General features: G+C 33.2%; 1 long non-coding RNA gene across 1 annotated transcript; it reads right to left on the reverse strand.

The window, feature by feature from the left end:
• Positions 1-5558: 5558 nt before the first annotated feature.
• LOC110727856 lies at positions 5559-7152 on the reverse strand. Its single transcript, XR_002512584.1, has 2 exons — positions 6951-7152; positions 5559-6281 (listed from the first exon to the last, which is right to left on the reverse strand). It is a non-coding gene; the product is annotated as an uncharacterized LOC110727856 (long non-coding RNA).
• Positions 7153-7488: the final 336 nt, after the last annotated feature.

Here is a 7488-nt window from a genome sequence, read left to right on the forward strand (position 1 = left end):
CCGCGCGAAAGCCTAACCATGAAGGGTTGGCGCGAGTGGATGGAACACCGCGAGTTTTAGAAAAAGCTCGCTTTCATGGTTTGGTGAATTCAACAATCTCGGATGTACCCTTTGTTGCACGGAGCGTTCAATCAGGTAGATGGAGCATGAATTTCCAGAGGGTTATGTCCATATGTAGAACACATATGGGTTTCAGAAAAGTGAGAAAAAATTCAATCAGGAAGTAGGATCGAGCAAACAGTACGAAAAACCGGTCGAAATTAGAACGCATATTTCTGGCTCGGTATTGGGGGAAATTGGCGCCAGCAATCAGAGACTGGCGCCAGCTTTTAATTGTAGCGCCTGGCGCCAATACTGGCGTCAGGCGCTACGGCTAAAAGTCTGGCGCCAAGCTCTGGCCCCTCTGACGCTACTTCCCACATGCCTCAGCAACTTTCTGTGCTCGATAAAATTTTTCAGTTTCGCGCGGTGTTATTTCAGTCCTAGTTGTGAAAGAAGCGGATATAAGAGAAAGGCAACGAACGCATAAGCACACGAGTACTTAGTAGACTTATGGGTTGGATGCTTCTTTACGGCTCTATAGTAAGCTCCAAATTCCTCAAATTTCCTACGTGTAAAATCCTATGTTTTGAACTCATTACGGATGGTCTTTCCAATGAGATCTTTTTTATGCATATGACAATAATGTTAATCAAAATTACGCACATGAAATACTTAGAACTTTTCGAGTCTCATCCACTCATTCTAAATCATTGCCGAAACAAATTCAGGAATTAAAATAGAAATCCTCCCCAGCGGAGTCGCCAAAAACTGTAGGGAATAATTCAAGTCTTTAAAATCCCACTAACTTGAACCCCACTATGATCATACACTAAAGTACGGTGGCGTCCAAAAGGGAAGAAGATAGAGCAAAAGAGTCGCCAACAAGTTTTTTTTAGGAACTTGTAAACCATTCACGAGGTGAAGGTTACACCCCTTAACGATCCAAGAGATCGTCAACTCCATAAGGTCATGAACCAAATAAGGGTTCGGGGATGAAGGTACAAATCCAACCTAAAAGAGATTGAACCTGCCCTAATAATAGGCCTCTACTTTATTCTGATCGTATTCATGTGCGCTTTTTAATTAACATACAATCAATAGGTTTAACCCTAAACTTGTTTATCTATGTTGGTTGAATTTAATGCACAAATAAATCTGTTATTGGCGATCACTTGAATTATAATCACATTTAACCCTAAACAAGATTATTAATTATCTTATTAAGCGTGATTACAAATACCAATTCCCTTTAACATGCATAAAAGGTGATCAAGCAATAAATAACAATAAATAATCAAGCAACACAATAAATAATCAATATCATGAATAATAATTATAATAATAATAATATCATCATAAATAAAATAATTATCATCAAAATAATAATAATAATAATAATAATAATATTCATAATAAAAAATTATAACGATTATAATCATAATCATGTTCATGTTAATATTAAAGCATAATAATTGCAAGATTACGATTATAATCATAACTAGCGCCAGGCGCCAAGCCTGGTTCCAGGCGCCAAGGCCTGGGTTGGACGCTAAGCTTGATTTTAACGCGTTTTCGAAAATCCGATAAGTTTACCGTACTGGAGGATAAAAATAATATAATTTCTTCGAAAATGCTATTTGGTTTTAATTAAAACTCTGAAAAGTCAACAAAATCAACTTATCAATGCTAATTGAACTAGGAATGAAAAGAACCTTCTAGAAGAATCTAGAAGACTAAAACCATTCCTAATTGCATTAGGAATGATAAATCATATTAGGCCCTCCCCAAGATCATTGGGCCGTACATAAAGCTCAAACCGGGCCCAGTTTGGTAATTTGGCCATAATTTCCTCAGTATTCATCGAAATTAGGCTTATAATATATCGTTGGAAAGGTCTTTGCAAGCCCCATCCAACTACACTACTATTGGACCCATATCATGGACCAACAAAACTAGATTGGCTGTTTTCTTAAAATAAATTTTCAAAAACAGAAAGAAGAGAAAAGAAATTAAAACTTTCCGCAACACTAGACCTTTCCACACTTTCGTTTCATTCGATTATGATTCAACATGAAAGGTACTCATCACTGGGTTTTGTTTTGGGGAGACACAAATGGGTGTCTACACTAATCTACTACTTTATATCTTATATTTTTTATTCACCAAATCATATAATTATGGTATTTTTGATTCACATACTCCACCATATCTTTAAATAGCACAATACATAAATTTTATTCTTTATAATTATTAATATGAATTATTTTATTAAATAGGGTTATTGTGATACAATATATATTTAAAAAAACCCAATGAATGTATTACTGTTGTTGTTGTTGTTATTGTTATTGTTATTGTTATTGTTATTGTTATTGTTATTGTTATTGTTATTGTTATTGTTATTGTTATTGTTATTGTTATTATTATTATTAATATTATTATTTCTCAAAAACAAAAGTCATACAACCTACAATAAATTAGTGGGAAGCCGAGATACAATATGGGCCCCCACTCCTCTATCTATAGCAAAGCCTACCCTAGTGAATATGTGAGCTGCAGCACGAGCCCCAATGTCTTGCGTCGTCGAGAACCTTTGAATCCGCTTCAGCAACGTAACAACCTCCTTCTCTAAATCCCCAAGCGAAGAAAAGGAAAAGGGAATGAAACCATATCCAATCTCCTGACAACGAGCTTCATACTTTACCCGCTTCCGATGAGCCGCATCATCCACAACCCGTCTCGGAACAAGGTCAAATAGCCTTGTTTGTGTCAAAGGAGAAGACCCTGTGAAGTCGACACATACATCACGACCACGATCCATGAATAAAGTAACACATCGGCAGGTCTCAAAAATTATTATTATTATTATTATTATTATTATTATTATTATTATTATTATTATTATTATTATTATTATTATTATTATTATTATTATTATTATTATTATTATATCTCAAAAATAGATTTAGTCATACAACATATAAAAAAATTAGTGGGTAACCGAGATACAATCTGGGCCCTCACTCCTCTATCTATAGCAATCTTATCCTAGAGAAGATATGAGCTGCAGCACGTGTCCTAATGTCCTGAGTCTTTGAGAACTTCTGGATCCGCTCCAGTATTGCAACAACCTCCTTTTCTAACACCACAAAAGAAGAGAAAGAGAAAGGAAGGTAGCCATATCCAACTGCTTGACAACTGTATCCGTACTTGACCCGCTTCTGTTTGGCTGCATCAATAACTACCCGTCCAGGTTCAAAGTTAGATAGCCCACACTATGTCAAAGGAGAAGGCCCTGTCAAGTCAACACATACATCAGGAGCACAATCCTAGGAATAAAGTAACACATCTGCAAGTTTGAAGACCCCGTCGTTGTTCCCTCCAGATAGTCCAATGTCCACCTCCTTTCTAGCTGAAATCCCGACCGATAGCAAACATCAACAAGGGTATCCCGAACAAAATTATGCCGATATTTAATGCCCACAATACCAGCACAAGACACCGCGTGATCACCGAAAATATCCCCATAAAAAACCCTTGAACAAGTAGAGCACGACGTCGTGATAGAGAACAATGGAACACCCAACCGGTGTCACAGTGACAAGTCTTAGCATTCATCATCTGACCCAACCCCGAAATAGGGACCACTTGAAGTCGAGCAAAGGCGTGATCTCCCTGATGTGATTTCCATAATGCTGATTTGTTGAGGTGTTGAAGAATAAGCAGATTCTGCAGAAGCGATAACCTTTGTGAAATATATATCTGCCAATTTCTTCATGAGTTTAGGGGCAGCGACCTCACTAGGATTACTTAAATTGACATACTCCACCGTTCCGTTAAACAAACTCAACATATCCTCAAAGGCTCGTCCAAGACCTACAATGTCTACATGCCGTAGAAGTTGTGTCTGCAACCCAACAGACTGCAACCGAGAAGCAAGAAAAGTATAGTGACAAACATCACCTGCAAAATAAACACCAAAAGCCCTCCAAAAGCAAATGGTAAGGTGGAAAGTTGTCACTGCCAATTGCCAAACCCAGGCCCCCGATCTAAAGCAGTAACAATACACTCCAAGGAAGATCGAAGAGCCCCATCGAAGTGCGTTGAGCCGCCTCAAAAGTACTAGGAGGACAAGTACGCAATGCAAAGTAGAGTTTAGAAACTACGGTACATGCCCTAAGTAACAACAGCTCACACTGAGGATCATCTAACATAGCGACCTTATCCATAAGGGCAATAGTCTTGGTCACCCTCTACATCACAAGCTCACCATTAAAATTAGAATCGAAACTAAAGGGACCACCAAGCAGCTTAACACATATATATATTTCATTATTATTATTATTATTATTATTATTATTATTATTATTATTATTATTATTATTATTATTATTATATTGAGAAAGTTCAAAATAGTATTTTTATTAGAAATCTTCCTACTTAAGTACTAATAACTTACGAAGTATTTTTCCTAAAAAAAAAACCGAATTATGTCTTGGACAAAGATATAACATTGTTTTATTTAACTCTTGGACAAAAATAACTATTCTATTTTTAAATTTTTTAGCTATTTATTATATATTTCTTATTTATGTATTCCATTATGACAAAAGTGTATTAGCTGCACCATACTTTAAGTTCTAGTGCAATTTTTATGTTTTTTTTTTTTGAGGGATTTTTTTATGTTCTTAATATTTTGATTAGAATTTTTTTTAATATAAAATTGGAATTTTGTTTTTGTTTTTTGTTTTTAAATATTTTAATTGGTTTCTCACCTAATTATAATATATACGAAGAACATAATGGGATGAGGGGAGTATATAATATAGCTTAACATTATAAATATTATGAACTCTAATCTATGTATGTAATTTTTAAATTTTTTTCTTAAATATTTTTCATATTTTTATATTTTGGTTATGGAAAAAAATTTGATCAAATATCATTAAAACGAGATTATTATTCCTACCCATTGGGTGTATTTGAACAATAAGAAGAAACTAAACGCAACCTAGTATATGTTATAGCTGTGTCATGTCGATTATAGTTCTAATTAAATATATATATATATAACTTATTTTTTTAGGGTTTTTCTAATTTGAAAAGACATGGGTACACCTTAGAAACTAGACTACCTTAGGGGCATAGCTTAGAAAACCCTTTTTTTAAATTACTGTGCATAGCACGGGTCCTAAGATATATATATATATATATATATATACATATACGGGGTGGTTCCGCTGAAAACAGGGCTCATGCTGAAAACAAGGCTTATGCTGAAAACAACAAATCTCAACCATTCATTATTAGCACAAAAGATCAGACGGTTTAAAATGCCTAAGATCTTTCCAACCTTACATATAATCAATTCGATCGTTTTAAAGGTCACTACATACAAAAATAAAGTAACTTTATCTAATTGATGACATTTACATAAAGTCACTATATTTTAAAAAAACATAACTATATCAATTTTGACAATATTTACACAAAGGTCATTATATACAATAATAAGGTAATTATATCAATTTTGACAACATTCACATAAAGATCACTATGTACAGAAATAAGGTAACTATATCGACTTTGAGTTTTTAACACCATTTACATAAAGTTCACTATGTACAGAAATAAGGTAACTATATCGATTTTGAGTTTTTGACTCTATTTACATAAAGGTCACTATACACAAAATAAAGGTCACTATATACAAAAATAAGGTAACTACATCAATGTTACAATATTTAAATTAAGATTGCTATATACATAATAGCTACGCATTCCTGCAACAACTAACAGCCACCTTCATTCACCTAGCCAGTCGTAAGCACTCCAATTTACCACAAGATCAAGCATCACAATTAGCCTTAAGCACTCCTACTGTAGGTGCCTTCTAGCTCTTTGACATACTTCCAGCAGAGGGTTTTCTAACCCATAAATCTTATCAGAGTACTTATCAAAGTCCTCCACAAATCGTAGGGTTCTCTCAATAATAACAGGATGATGAGGAGTGTCCTTGTTATTGAATATCTTATCATTCCTACAACCCCAAATATACCACATTAGAGCCACGCCTTTTCGCACCAATTTGGGATTAAATTTCTGCCAGAAAACAATCATGCTTTACTCCTTATGACAGCCAAACAATTGTGTGCAATTAGCTGCATCCCACAAGTCTTTGACAGCAACACAATCAAACACAGCGTGTGTGTGTCTAATTCTGTCACTACATGCTGCGTCTGTCCAATTCTCCATTTCAATTAAAATCAACAAAAACAAGTATGCTCAATTTAAATCAATCAAGCACCTTAATATAAAAAATTAAACGTGATTATCTTAATTTAAGCTATTTTCATCATAATCAAACATCCACGTTACTAACTTTACCCAAACTTAATTTACTAAAATCAATAACACAAAAATCGTGTTACTAAGAAGGTGAAGAACAACAAGAAGAGTAGAATTTCGAGCAAAAATTACACATAAAGACTAATTTACTAAAATCAAGCAAAATTGAACAAAATACAGTTAAAAAATACTCATATAAAATTGAAACATCCAAATCAAATCGAAAATTTCCCGATAAAAAACGACCAAAATTACACAAAAATCATTAGAAAAAATTCAAAATTACACATATGCATCTCAAACTACTTCGACAAAACTAAAATTTAAATCGAAAATCAAAATTCAAATCGTGAAATCAATTTGATTTCAAAAAATAAATTATAGAAAATAAAAATTTTAAACGAAAAACCTAAATTTAACATGGCTCAAATACAATGATAGGAAGAAATTAATGAGATTACAAATATAAATTCACTAATTCAAAGCTAAAATAAAGAAAATTCACTCAAATGAGGCTAAACTGATAAAAAAATTAGCAAAATTATAAACGATTTACTCACTTGAATTGATAGATCGTAGACGATAATATCAACCAATTTGATGAAGAATCGAAGTAATTATAAGATTTACAACTGTGATTTGAAGAAGTAGAATGTAATTTGAAGAAGAATGGAGAAAATAGGAGAGAGAAAGGTTGCGGATGCAAATGAAGGAGGAGAGAGAAACTAAATGCTTTAGTCTGAAATTGTGGGAAAAAATACATCCGTAAGATATGATAGTCAGAGATTGATTATAATCTACGGTCAAGATTTGTTGTTTTCAGTTTTCAACTTAAGCTTTGTTTTCAGATGATCCACTCTCTATATATATATACAAATATGGTCCTATGTCATCATTTACTATTCATATGTCATCATTTACTTAATTTTCTTTACTAATATATAATATACAAATATGGTCATATAATATTATGTTGAATTTGTCAATTGTCATAATGTCTATTTTTATAAATTATTTTTTCATAATTTTTACTAACCTCTAATTAATTATATTAACGGTCAAAGTTATATCTCGACAAATCTGCAAATCCAACTCTAT

Source organism: Chenopodium quinoa, unplaced genomic scaffold, assembly GCF_001683475.1.
Source record: "Chenopodium quinoa cultivar QQ74 unplaced genomic scaffold, ASM168347v1, whole genome shotgun sequence".
NCBI classification, from domain to species: domain Eukaryota; kingdom Viridiplantae; phylum Streptophyta; class Magnoliopsida; order Caryophyllales; family Amaranthaceae; genus Chenopodium; species Chenopodium quinoa.